At 40.9% G+C, this 14648-nt stretch overlaps 1 protein-coding gene across 1 annotated transcript in view; it reads right to left on the bottom strand.

Annotated features, from left to right (window-relative positions):
• The window catches only part of DLGAP1 (DLG associated protein 1), a 632647-nt gene extending 618422 nt beyond the window's left edge, over nt 1-14225 (bottom strand). Inside the window, exon 1 of the mRNA XM_034762696.1 lies at nt 13879-14225. The gene's annotated coding sequence lies outside the window, so the exon portion shown is untranslated. The remainder of the gene's footprint in view (nt 1-13878) is intronic.
• Nucleotides 14226-14648: the final 423 nt, after the last annotated feature.

Raw genomic sequence — 14648 nt, 5'->3', positions numbered from 1 at the left:
AGAACAGGAGTACTTGTGGCACCTTAGAGACTAACAAATTTATTAGAGCATAAGCTTTCGTGGACTGCATCCGAAGAAGTGGGCTGTAGTCCACGAAAGCTTATGCTCTAATAAATTTGTTAGTCTCTAAGGTGCCACAAGTACTCCAATTCTAACAGTGTGACCTTAGAGAATATCTTACTGAAATTAATATAAATGGATTGCAATTCAGGTTCTTGATAAACTAAATTTTGTGATTAATGATAGATTTTAGAAATACGAGCATACTTTCCTTCTAACCTCTTACTAATTTCATGTATCACACAATTATATGGAAAATAATGGTATTTGTTACGGTTTGTTTAGCACTGAAATTGTTTATAAGTTTACCATTTTCACATTAATGTGGCATTATATTAAGTATATGTAACAAAACCTTTTTATTTAACTAACTTAAGTGGTCTGAAACTGCAGAAATGAACTATTTAATTTACCATCTGTGAAACGGGAAAGTCACTTCTGAATTATCATCATAAATGCAGGCCTAAATATTTTAAAGCTCGAAGAGACTGATTTGTTACTTTCATGCTTTGCTGTACATTTTTATTACTTCATTTGAGAAAGGTCACTTGAACAAAGTGCTTATTTACAGTTAAGCTAGACAAAAAACAAATTATTTAGACTGTTTCAGTTTGATGTAGTTTTCTTCTGTGGTTCAAGTCATAATTTATATATAAATTCTTTTCCTTTTACAAAGCACAATTTTGCTTCAAATTCATTAGCCTGACAATAGAGTTAAGCTCAATAGAAAACATTTCTTTAAAGCAACAAGGAGAAAAAATATGGTTTCACTTATTTGCTACTGTATTTAGCTTCATACGTATGATTTGTCAAATTATAATATTACTGCATAGAAGGTAAGCCTTTTCCTTTGCACTTTTCATGCTTGTTTATCTTAACCTCCGTCTACTGTGATGCCTAATATGGCACTTATAGAATATTAAGTCACGAAGGACCAAATACTTTCCTGACATAATCTAACAGGTTTACATCACAGGTGAATTTGTTCCCATTTCTTTAGCCAGTGATGCAATACTCCTGTCAGTCACTTTTCTTCTCTCCCCCCTTTTCTTTAGAAAAGTATTGGATGAGATAAGAGAATTAAGTATGTGTACATACCATATGCCAAAAATTAGAATTCCAGAATGAACAACTCAGTAGTTGGCTCCAAGTACTTAGTTTCATACCTACTTGAATTTGGCATTGGGTCACATTCATCCTTGCTATAACTCCATTTACTTCATTGATGATGCGCTAGAGAAGAACCTGGCCTTTGGTGCTTAATGTCTCCTGAGAGATAGGATAATGACAATGTAATTTGTGCTTCCATGTAGCACTAGGTAGGAATTTACCTGAAATCAATGGATAGTGGGTGCACAAGGAAAACAGGATCAGGCCTATTTTGACATTATGAAAAGGCTAAAAAACAAACAAACAACAACAAAAAAAAAAGGTTCTTTGGCAGAACTATTTCCTTAGTATTTTTTATTTTGATTTCGTATTTTATTAAATACAAACAGAACTAGTAAAAATAGTTAGTGACTAAGTCATGATTAATTGTCTTCCCGCCCCCCCCCCCCAAAGAGTATTTACCCAACTCTAAATACAGCCAAAATTAATCCTACATTTTCAGCATTTTTCCTTCTGATTTTTACAGTGGGTGGGAAAAACCCTTGAAACTATGTGTACTAACTTAAGCAAGCACGCTGATAAATTACAGCATTTATTCAAACTTATCCCTGTGAAAATCCAATGAATTTATTCAGTGTGACTAGCAGAATACTGTAAAGACAATAATGGAACCTAGCAGACAGGAAGTACTATCTGTTAAGATTCTGTAAAATTGTTTGTGGGCAACAATCCATGACTAATCTGGTAATTCAGACACCAAAACATGATTTTTTTTCCTTTACTTAATGTATCCATTTCTGACAGATTTCAATGTGTGCAATCCACACACTGATTAAAATGAATTAAGTTTTTGTTCACTATACTGTGGCTTTGCTATAATTTGTCTTCTGCAAAAGACACAGCAGGCAGTAAAGCTTAAAACAATACTTAGCAAGGATGAACAAACCAGAAAATGACCATCTATCTGGGTTACAAATATTGTACGTTTCAGTATCTAACATAGGACTCAGTCCTGCTCCAAGGGATGTCAATGGGAGATTTGCAATTAATTTCACTAGGCATAGGAACTGGCCTCTTGATTAGTAGCCTGTGTTTTAGTTTGAGTAATCATTTCAACATTGTTTGGTCAAAAAGTTTTATTTGTTTCAAATATATATGAAATATAGTTAATTCAGTGGTCCTTTAAATATTCTTGTATCATATGAATTCAGCTATGGCTTTGAATAATAACTTACTACACAAATAAAAACCAATTTGTATCTGGTTAGACAGAATGAATCACATCTATGAATCTTAATTGTAGTAATAAGTTATTGGACTCTACTAGTGGTAGGAAAACCTTTATCACATTAGGCTTCACAGTACAGCTGTACTGTAGTCAATTTTTTAAAAATTCATTCATATATCACGGCACACTAAATAATGAAGTGATTATTTACAGTTTGTGGAGGGGCACATCATCTTATATAAAATTCTTTCAAAATACTATTTGCTCTGCAATTGTCAATCTACTATGGTTATTATAGTGGTAAACCTTCCCATTCCACTGTGATTGTATCCATGGTGATATTACATGGCCAGTGGTATTTGACTAACAGTGTTAATTCTCAACATTATGAGTATGTTTTCAAGGGTAGTGTGACGTTGTGCAGTCTATATGGTTTTATAAAAACTTGATAAGAAGTCAATATAATGTAACTGGGATAGTTTTAGAGAAAATACGGTAATAAGTGAATGTAACGTAACTGGGATATGCTTTATGCAAAAGGTCTCTTGTAAGGTATCATTACAAAGCTTATAATCTACTGAGTATGATCATCTGATTTGTATAAATGTACCACTCTTGTATCTAAAACTAGAAATATAAAATGTAACTCTGAAGGCCTATTGTAATTGTGTAAAGTGTGGACCATTAATGATGGTTTGGAATCTTGATGACTCCCATTGTCTGCAGATGGCTGTATTTACCTGTGAGTCTTCCTGTATGTGTGTGTGCTGGCAAGTGAGTAATAAAGTCTTGCAGTGACATGTGATCATGTCACCTGAACTGGAATCCATCTTTAAGCTGGTGCTTTTCCAGTGAGGGGGGGGGGTGGAAACCCAGAGGGACAAAGGGTTCCCGCCTTATGCAAAAGATATATAAAGGGGGGAAGAGAACAGAGAGGGGAGAAGCCATCATGAAGAATCCCCTAGCTACCACCTGAGCTGCAACAAGAGCTGTACCAGGGGAAAGAATTGTGCCCAGGCCTGGAAGATGTCCAGTCTGAGAAAAACTTACTGAAGCATCTCTGAGGGTGAGATTATCTGTATTTAGTTTGATTAGGCATAGATCTGCGCATTTTATTTTATTTTGCTTGGTGACCTACTTTGTTCTGTCTGTTACTACTTTGAACCACTTAAATCCTACTGTCTGTATTTAATAAAATCACTTTCTATTTAGTAATTCACTCAGAGTATGTATTAATACCTGGGGGAGCAAACAACTGTGCATATCTCTCTATCAGTGTTATAGAGGGCGAACAATTTATGAGTTTGCCCTGCATAAGCTTTATGCAGGGTAAAACGGATTTATCTGGGTTTAGACCCCATTGGGAGTTGGGCATCTGAGTGCTAAAGACAAGCACACTACTGCGAGCTGTTTTCAGGTAAACTTGCAGCTTTGGGACAGGAGATTCTGACCCTGGATCTGTGTCTGGAGCCAGACGGGAGTGTCTGACTCAGCAAGACAGGGTGCTGGAGTCCTGAGCTGGCAGGGAAAACAGAAGCAGGGGTAGTCTTTGCACATCGGGTGGCAGCTCCCAAGGGGGTTTCTGTGATCCAACCCGTCACAGGTAGTATGAAGGGTTTGATCACTAAGGGCTGGATTGGGCTTTCAGGTTAGCCCCGAGTAAGCGTCCTTCCTGGGGCTGCTTCTGTGGCAGAAATTCACAGCCACAATTCCTCCTGAAAGGATTCCACTTACATCCCCCTTGCATTTGGCCAGCTACTCCCAGCCTCTCTCCACACTGTGGGGAGTTTCTAGAGACCAGGGGCAGAACTAAACTGCAAGTAGGCTAAGAAGGCATGGAGGTTAAGGGATCTTACCCCCTCCCTGTTTGGCTGAGTAAGACAAAATCCTAAAAGATCAATCCTGCCTAGACAAAAATGCAAAAACTAAAAGGAAGAAAAACTTCGATCTCAGCATGTACTCCAGGTTTGCCACCCATGTTGTGACTTAGGACCAGCAACTATTGTGGGATGGGAGAGAGGAACAGTGAACAAGGCCAATTGTTTGCATGTAAAGCTTCATGCTCAATGCTAATGAAATGTCAATAGATTTATCTGTCTTTAATTGTAAAAGACCAATTCATACAACACAACTGGGATAACACACTGTTAGTCTATTCAAACAGTACTGGGACCAACATAATAGTCAGTTTTGAATGCATTATAGTTGTGAAGGAAGTGGACATGAAATATCCTGAGCAGGTCAGCATGTCTAAATCAATCTCTGAACCACTTATAAAAGCCCTATATTCTTCTCTACTAGGGTAAGGGAAACAAAGAAGATTAAAATGGGACAGCAGAGCTCCCAATGGGTCACAATTGTTCTGTAAAAACACAAAGTCCTATTGGATCCCTGAATCCTCCATTTATTATCTCTTCCTACAATAACAAGTCTTTCTGAACTATGTTGTGTTTTACAGAATAAGCGCCTGACCCTGCAAACCTTCTCCCAGTGTTCTCCATGTGTAGTTGTGTGTGAAAGACTTGTATGATTTAGTCCTAAATAATAATGTACTGTATTATACACTGCTCTTCAACAGTTTAACATGAGATCATTATACACAAATAATTAACTTCAATAGTTTGAGATTTTTTGCAGATCTGATTTACATATGTACATGGTTCCCAGGTGATATACTGCCACACATCTGATCTTTACTAAGTTTTAGAGGAAAGACTTTCTTCATAAATTAAACCTCTCTCCAGCCTAATACAAAAGGTCCAACTCTCTTCTGGCCATACTAAAGTTCAAGAGCCAAAATACTCAGCAAGGTGGATGGCAGCATAAGCCAACCTGAAGTGTCCACAGAAATGGAAAGTCTGCCAAGAGAGTGGGTATGGTGGCAGAGCCAAGTCCCTGCATCGTCTTCCAAGGGGAGTAAACCTTGTCTCAGTGACTGAAGAGTTCAGAAGAAACTGAAACATGAAGCTGAGTCCTCTTTCTCATAAGGTCCTCTGCTACAGACAGGTTTTCCCAGGGACAATCTAAGCCTAGAATAAGGGGAGTATTATTGATGCAATGCATGTACCTTGTTCACTTTTTCCATGCTCTGGAGAGAAGTCTGGCCTTCTAAAAAGATGGTATGATCGAATCCCTTACCATATATATCTCCAAAAGTAGTGCAAAAAAAACAACAGGTAAGCAGTAGGCTAAGCATAATCAATTAAGGTGTTTGCATAGCATTTGGGTAATGGAACATCCCCAATGTAACACACCACCTACCTGCTGTTCACATAAACTCATCTGCTTTTGATAGGTCAAAGAGCTTGTCTTGAATTCCCTGCTCAAAAGAGATCTCCATTAAAGTGAGTGCAGGATCAAGCCCAGGGTACAAACTGAAGTGTTTTTGTAGGAAACTCCATTTTTTATTTATGCAAAAGGTAAATTAATTCAAAACATGCTATGTTGGTTTTATATGTACTTAGCACACTATTGGTGCTTTGTAACTAAAGCTAGTCAAATACTGTATTGCAGAACATGTCCATGTTTCTACTCTTTGTTCAAAAATCGCAAATAATATTCACATGATTGGGCCTTTGTTTACATGAATTTGGGGGGGGCAAGCTTGTCTTCATAAGGATATTCATACTTGTCTAGATCCCCCATTTACTGATGTAAATTGTTAATAGCAGCATATTATTTATAGAACTGGACAAATTACTGGTTGCAAACAAGTTACCGGATTATATTTATCCCTTTCCCCCCCACCCCTGTTTGCAAACTGACCCTGTAACTTGCAAGTAGCTGCCAAATACTTTACGCTAATAAACTATCTGTGGGTTGTAAATGTACTGTTCACTTAGCCCATTCATTATTTATTTGTGGTGTATTGTCACGTAAGCCATGCAATGTTGTTTCTGTCTATTGACTGGATGACTGAAACACTTAACTAGCAATAGATGAAAGAATAGAAAATACCCCTTTTCATGCATAAATACCCTTGTTCACACATAATTTTGCCATATATCTTCCATTATAAAACAGTGTACAAATTCCCAGATAGCAAATATACCACCATTCTCAGTTACAGAGAAATAAAATAGCACCACGAGCATTCTGCAGCCCAGAAATCTACTAGAGCATTGTTGCTGATCTATGGTAAGAGATCTTTATTGGTATCACACATTTGCAGATTTTCAGAGGAAAATGGTAATTACCAGGTACTATGTTGCCTTATGTCACTAACCTATTAGAAATGAACTGTTATTCATCTGCAATTAAACATTAAGTACTGTAGTTGAACTGATATGGGCCTTATGACAACTCTGCAGAATTTCTTGGGGGAAAAAAAACAAAACCCCTCATCTTTCAAGTGATTTTGTCTGTCCCATATCTATGTGGGTTAGATTAGACTATAGTTTTAAAAATGGAAATCTAAGAACCAATAAAACAAATGAGTTCATAGCATCTTAGCAGGTAGATTTATAAATACTGCTCTCTTGGATAAGCAAGCAGCCAGCTGGTTTGTTCACCGCACATTAGCCTCTATTGACTTCAACATCAGTACCTCTACTATAAATACTTTTAGATTCATCTTCTCTCTATCGGCAAGAAAACATTCAGAGGGCATGAAACAAAGGCTCCGTAGTGCAATTTTGAGTTTATTTAGTGCAGCAAATATCTAATCTCTTGACCAAATATCATAAATAAGTGCATCAATAAAAATAATACCTTTTCTCACTAAGAATGACTGTTTCCCAAATAAATGTAAGCATTTCCCTGTAATCTGTAAAAAATAAAAACAATACTCTATACAGTATATTTTTGGATACACAATTACTGGTCTAATAACTGTCAATGCTAGTTGAGTCTATATATAAATAAACAGACTGCATATATTTATTAAAACTATTAATGCTAGAAACAGAAATGTCTAACTATTCAAGGTGATTTTCCCATAGAAAATGGTTCAATAATATTGTATGCTATGCATGAAATTATATTATATGATAAATATATTATGTTACATCATACTAATGTTCTTCAGCTAACAGAACTATACAAATATACTAGCCTGTTTGGATCTGGATGAAATTAACTTGTTTTGACATCACAATGGTTGTAATATTTTATTGATACAGCCAGTGTGGCTACCACCTAAGAACTCATAAAAGTGAGTCCTAGCTGCACTATTTATCCTTTGTGTGAGTTTTTTCCCCGTTTATTCTTATTTGCTTCTCAGCCATGTAATACACCTCTTGTCACTGGGAGAAAAAACAAGAGAGAGATTATGGCATTCACAAAATATGTTTAAGAACATTTGTTTAAGTTCCTCTCTTCATCAAATAAGCCTTTACTCCATGAGGAAGGGACCTGCTCTCTCTGAGATGAGGCAAACAGTTGGGTAGATGACTTGCTACGACAGGATCCCATTTTGTAAGAAACTACAGGAATTCACTCTTCTTGAGTTCTACAGAGTTGTCCTGTGGCAGAAAATATGAAAACAAAGAGGTATAGCAGCAGGAGGAATATAGTTGACAGGAGGAATATCAACCACAATAGCAAATACTGGGCTAAATTATGCCCGGCTGCTCTACAGGTGCATAGGCAGAGAATGGGTGCGAACTGGGAAGAACAAGAAGCCTCTGTCAGCCTCCTTGTGGTTAGACACAGATGGAAACCTCAAGCTTCTAGCATCCCTAGGCCCACAGCAAAAGGAGAGGAAGCAGCTGGGCCATGGCCCTTGTCCCACCGTACACCACAGAGATGTACCATTGGCATAGGAGAATGTTCAACTCCTTGAAGTCACAGCACGAGGCATGACCTCCCTGAGTACCGGGGAGTTCCATGAGGCATTGTGTTTCTCTGAGACATGATGCCACCCAGTGCTTCTGCTGGAGCAGTGCATCTCCACATTAACCCCTTACTAAGGTGGTGGGTAAAAGGTACAGTTGAGCCTATTACCAACTAATAGAAACCAAGGTTTCTTTTTCATTTCTCAACACTTTTACTGTGTGTAAGACAAGGTGAGAACATCAGATAAAGCAGTTCTCAACATGTTAATCAGAGAGATACTTACATGCTCAGCCTATGAAACCATCATCTCGCAAGACAGCTGCAGAATACCAACAAAGAATTGGCTACAGAAGTTACTTTTGGGGCAGCTGCCACAGAAACCCCGACTCTCTATTATGGTATTTTAATTTATTTATTAAACACTGGCCTGCCATCTTACCAACCCACCTTAGCTGGTTTTAATGAGACTGCTCCAGTTGCTATCTGCAGCTGTTACTTTCCGCCTGTATGCTCTAGATAGGGATTAAGACTGAGCCTGGAAGACAAAAAGTGTCCAAGCAGGTTCTCAGACCAGGCTGCTGAATAATAGCCTGAGGAATCTTAGCTGGAGTAAGATCCAGCATAGGCTCTACATCCTTCTATGCCACCCCACAGTGACATCAGAAGTGTTTGCTGGGAGCTGTTACAAGCCAACACAAATTAGAGCAATCTTGGAGTTGGTTTTACTGGTGCTGTGCATAAAACTAGCCCCCAGTAGTCCTGGGAATCACAAGATAAAATACATTCTTCTCCTCACCCAGGTCCTGCACAGAATGGAGTTTTATTGAACCGGAGAACATTGGGCATAATTTGTGGGACAGTCAAATACGAACTGGCAATACACATCTTTGAGGTCCGGAGATAAAAATGTAGCAACTGAGTCACAGCCTGAAGGAAGACAACCTACCAGCATCTAAAAGTTTACTCTTCTTCACACACTTATACAGAGGGCCCACAGTTCTCAAATCACCAGTTTTCTTGTGCATGGGAATTCAGAAAGGATATTTTTATGTGGGTTTGAGGTTGGAAAAGAAGGAACTGTGAGACAACATCCTGGTTTGAAATTCTTACAATATAGGAATAAACATCGTGGTGTGGAACTGGAATGATAGTTTAGGATATGGGAAGGGTAACTGACATCCTATAGAGAACCCTTTGAAAATGGCTTCTCACTGATCAAATACTGTTCCCTCAGCTTAAAAGAAATAAAATGCAGCTGTCCGCATACTAGAAAACAGTGAAAAGAGGTGCAAACTCAGTTCTCTTTAGTAGGTCATGTTCCAAAGGTATCTGGTTTTGCATATAGTGATGGCTTCTTGAGCTGGTATTGATGTGATAGAGAGAATAGTTTTCTAAAAAAGAAGGGATAACAAGGTAGTTCCCATAGAAACATGGTGGAAGTGGAGGGTTCCTGGAGCAGAAATATGTTCCATGATTCCAAAGCATCCTGAAGCATTCTAAAGAGTGTATAGACCTGAACAACTCACCACCAAGTAAGAGTAGTTTGAGGAGCTAGACTTGGAATTAGTATCTGCCTTCTAATTACAGATCCACAAATGATACTAGTATTTGTATTAAGGCTGGTTGCTCTAGCAGATGTTTTCAAATGATCCAATATCACATATCTTTACCCAAATAGAAATCTGGACATCAAATATCAACACAAAAAGAAAATCCCTGCCCCTCACAAATGTTTTCAAATTATACAAAGCCACATCATAACACCATAAGAAACTTTGTCCAAGAAAGTCCTACATAACAAAGAAGAAAGGTCCATCATTCCTCCAAAGTGGAATAAAAAGAAATGAAATAAATAAGGTTCTCTGAGTTCTTAGACATAGATAGGACCAGCATGTGGCAGGTCTTCAAACCAACTGCCTGACAGAAAAAAAAAAAAAAGTGCTTTCTTCAAAGAGCAAAAAGCATATTCATGAAGGTCAACCCTATGGGGTGGAAGGAACAAAATGTAGGGGCAACAACTGTAGCAATGCTGCGCATGTGAAAGGATACTGTGCACCCTCCGCATGACCACCGCTCTGTTTGAGATAGCAGAGAGGAAGCATTAGGGAGCAGCAAAGGCACAGCTATGCATAGTCACTCAACAACAATCCCATGTAAAAGAAGAAGGTGCCAGTGACTGCTGCTAGAAGCTATAGAATGGATATGCTTGTATTCTTGTCCTGCGGTAAGGGAAAGGATTCCATTCCTCTAGTTCCCATGGAGATCCCCTATTCAGGTTCCTTTGGCTGGACTTTGTGCAGAGGTCCAGAATTTGGAATTAACAGAGGCACACAACATATATTATATATTACTGACAAAAACAGCCTTCTTAAATCTTGAAAGATTACACTGTAGAAGCCGTAAAAATTAATTTTGGTTACAGAGATTAAGGATAGGATACAATATCTCATGATTAAGTGCCTTGAGCTCTATCGTCTTAAAATGACACCACAGATTTGACGGCATTGTGCCCGTCTGTTACAGTTAGAATATCTTGAATCAAGTTTCACACTCTGAGACTATAGCTTGAAAATCATAATGTGAAATTGTGTGGACAGTACTTCCAAAAGCTATTTGTTAAGGAACTGAGTTTTATCTAATATATTCTTTTAACAACTGTATGCACATTACATGTTGTACTTCCAGATGCTAGCGTGACTAATTCAGTTGCCCTCAGCTGTAATATCATTATACGAAGGGCAACATCACAAAATATCTCTCACGCACATTTTATATTTATATGATTAAAGTGCCCATCCAACACTAAATAGATTAGAATGGTCTCTGATTAAGCGACTATTTACAAAATGTAGTATCAAAATGCCTGGTTAGTTGAGAAAAAAAATCCCTTTAATTCAGAAAAATACATAAAGCAAAGCACTACTGTTAACTTAAAAAATAAAGTACCTAATTACCTCTCTAGTAAAAAAATACAGCATTTGTGCTGATGTTTGTTTTCATTAGCTGACATCTGATTTCAATAATTCGGAAGTATAACAGGAAAACAAGTATAAAGAGCGAAGAAGGAAAAAGAAATACAGTGATTGTCACTAAACACTCAGTATTCACCAACAGTTAACAGTGGTATTGGATACTCCAGTTGTTTCAGGATAACCCCTGTACTTAACAGGGGGGAATACTGGTGGAACAGGTAACATCTATCAAACCAGCAGAAACTTTTGAAGTGTGCTACTATATCTCAAAGACCTTTGCAGGCTAATGTTACCTTTTAAAATTGACCACTATATAAAATAGTATATGTTTATTAATATAGAAATGTATTGTATAATGCAACAGGGAGAGCATCTGTCATCTATGATTATCACATCTATGCCCTTGATATTAATTTAGAAGTAGATTATCAGAACGTTAGACAACTATTCTCAGTGTTTTCCGGTTTTCATCATAGGTCAGCTACGTTTTTTTTAACTAGAAAATGTATACAGTATACTTCTAGTAAATATAAAAATATGAATAAATCATTATCCAAAAAAATCACATGTAGAATCAAAGTAGTTCCTGATTAATATTAATTTCTCAGCATTCCCCCCAGACTAAATAAATACATCAATCTTGTTTAAAAATAAACACAGTACAATAGTTTTCTGACTGTTATCCTTATCTAGATTACAAAAATAAAACCACAATTACATAACGGCCCTTGCTAAATGTGATATTTTTCTCAAGATACTGGGAGATTTATATAAATTTGAATCTGTTCACAGTAGGTGAGAATAATCCTCCAAAACAAGATATGTTCCATTTCTCCCACTCTGCCTCTTCAGAAATCTAGAAAATGATTTTAAAAAAAAAAGTGCAAGATTTACACGTTCTCCAAATTTGCTTTTGAAATGCCTTAAATCCCCACCGCTACCACCAATCAAGTCACAAGAAGAAAAGTCTCCTGGTGATTGTCTGGGAGGGCATGTTTACACCCTTTACTTTCTGTACACCATTCCTGCTCAAAAATGCAAATCAAATGAAAATCCCCATTATGAATACTGAGTAGCATGAGCAGTAAAAATGCCTTCCCTAAATGCAATCCAAGTTAAAGGACCCAAATTCCTAATCAAATAGCATAAATGAGACTTTTCTGTGTCATAGATTTTCCCAACTATCCCTAACAGCAACTTCAAATACCTTGTGGTCCTCAGGTCCTAGCCCAAATTGAATACTGGCCATTTTACCCCCTGGAGGGGGGGAGACAAATAATCCTGGCTTTTCAGAAACTGTCCAGTTAACATTTATTGATCTTTACAATATGTTGTTTACATTTGGCTGCTTTTGTGTATTAGGTGTTTTGAGGGAAAATGCCACACCGAAACATCTCTCTACTGTGAAAGAGATTGGGATGATGAGCTTCTAGTTCATCTAAAAGCCTTGACCTCCCCAGTCTGTCCCTTCATACAAACACACAGACTAGGTTTGCTGTTCCTTGACTAGTGATGGGGTTTATTAACGAGGGTCCTCCAGACATTTCAGTGCTGAACCTCTTTTAGCATCAGCTGAGCCAAACGCAGTAGCTTAAACTGACAAGGAACTATGACCAATTCAGCCTTCCCTGGGTTTTCAGCCATCCTCTCTCGCACAGAGAGAGATTTACACTTCCTAAATACATCAGCAGCGCAGACTCCTGAATGCAGTCTTCATTTCTTCCCCCTTTCTGCCTCGAAAGGTTCTCCAGCAGCCGCACTCCCAGAAAATGAAAGTGTAATGTGTTAGCCCTCTCCCTCCAGCCCTGCGGAGCGGGCATTGTTTGATTTTTAAACCTAGCCCGGCTTACTCAATTTGCTCACTCTGAACTACCGAATACAGGCAGGGTCTTCCCTCGGTGTCAGGGAATACCCAACCCGGGGCTTTGCTGGGAGAGCACACAATTCTCACCCTACTTCTTTTTCTAGAGTGTGGGGGGGGGGGAGGGTGCGGATGCAAGCCGAACTAGCTGTCAAGCCCACACAGCAAGCAAGGGACCTATTTTAGTAGCCTCTGCTGTACTATCATCCTCTGTGTGTGCGCGCGTCTCTGTGCTAGGTGCACCGGGGGGGGCAGCGATCGTTATCATGGTTACTACATCCCCGCGGTGTTGTGAACTAGGAATGAGTCCATGCGGATCGGGGCTGGAAATCTGCGAGAACAACACAGAGAGAGACACCCGGCGGGCGAGCGGGGCCCGGGGGACTCAGAGGGGCAAGCGAGGAGGGGCTCCCCGCTTTCCGCGCAGACCAGCCGCTCTCGCCCAGACACCTGCGGCAAACCACAACGTGGGGCCAGCCACGAACTCTCCAGCCCTACGATGCAGCAAATATGAGGGGTGGGGGCGGCTCAGGCGCCTTCCCTCGCCACTCTCCAGCCCCCCCACCAGTGATGCCCGCCTTCCTGGCAGCAATGGCAAAACCTCGCCTCCTCTGCCTCACACCCCCCGCCAGCAGCAGCCTGCAGCGGGGCCCGCGTTTGCTAAGTACCCCCCCCACACACACACACGCCCTTCCACGCAGAGCCAAGGGGCGACACCTCTCCCAGGGAAGGGAGTCCCCCAGCCCCCAGGAGCAGCCACCCCCGGACCAGGCGGAGGGGGCCCCGCCGGCTTGCCAGGGGCAGAATGCAGCGCCCCCCCCCCATGCCGCCCGTTTACACGGGCAGCAAACAACCCCGAAGCGCGTCTTTACCTTGAGGTGTCCGCGCTCCGGCCGTCCAGCGCTGGCGGGAGAGTCGGGGAGGAGAGGGAGGCAGCTGCAGCTAATCCCCTGTTTGTGGCCAGGCTTCCCGCAGTAGCCGTGTGCGGGGCGCGTTTGCCCCGCGTGGCAGCGCGCAGCCCTCCTGGCCAGGCGCGGGCGGCTGCAGTGGAGTCCTGCAACGCGCGGCTCTGGCTGCGCCCGTGGAGAGGAGCGGGGAGGGAGACTCGCCGCTCGCACACCCCCACCCGTGTGCGCACGTTAGTGCTGCTGGGGAGAGGGGGAGGAGCCCCGCGCTCCCTCGCCCACCCACCACAGCGCTCGCTGCAGCCCTCGCTGCTACTGGCCCCTGCACCCGCATGCAGCCAGCGCGGTGCCCCGCCGCGGCCCCCCCAGGAGCTGGCCGCGGGGTGCCCGGGCGAGCCTGCCTCCCCCCTGGCCCTTGAGGGGAGGAGGAAAGAGACGCCCGCCCGGTGCGCCCCAATCCCCGAGAGATTATGTAAGGGAAAGACCCTCCACCTGTACACCCAGGGACTAGAAATCACTCACAGCTGTTGGGCTGGGGGCGGGGGTTGGAGGAACTGGGGAAAGTGGTTTACACGTGGGGCTTGCCAGAAATGTAATACCAGGTTCCTTGGGTAGCAGGGATTAGCCCACAGCAGTTTAGTAACAGTCTGTACTGCTGCCATTAGGCCTTCTCTACAATGGCCAGACTACAGCAGAAAAGCCTGGTTAGATCTGGTGCCTGAGGAAGGTGCTAACAT

The sequence above is a fragment of the Trachemys scripta genome, chromosome 2, assembly GCF_013100865.1.
Source record: "Trachemys scripta elegans isolate TJP31775 chromosome 2, CAS_Tse_1.0, whole genome shotgun sequence".
Taxonomy (NCBI): domain Eukaryota; kingdom Metazoa; phylum Chordata; order Testudines; family Emydidae; genus Trachemys; species Trachemys scripta.
This window is presented reverse-complemented; position numbering and strand designations above follow the sequence as displayed.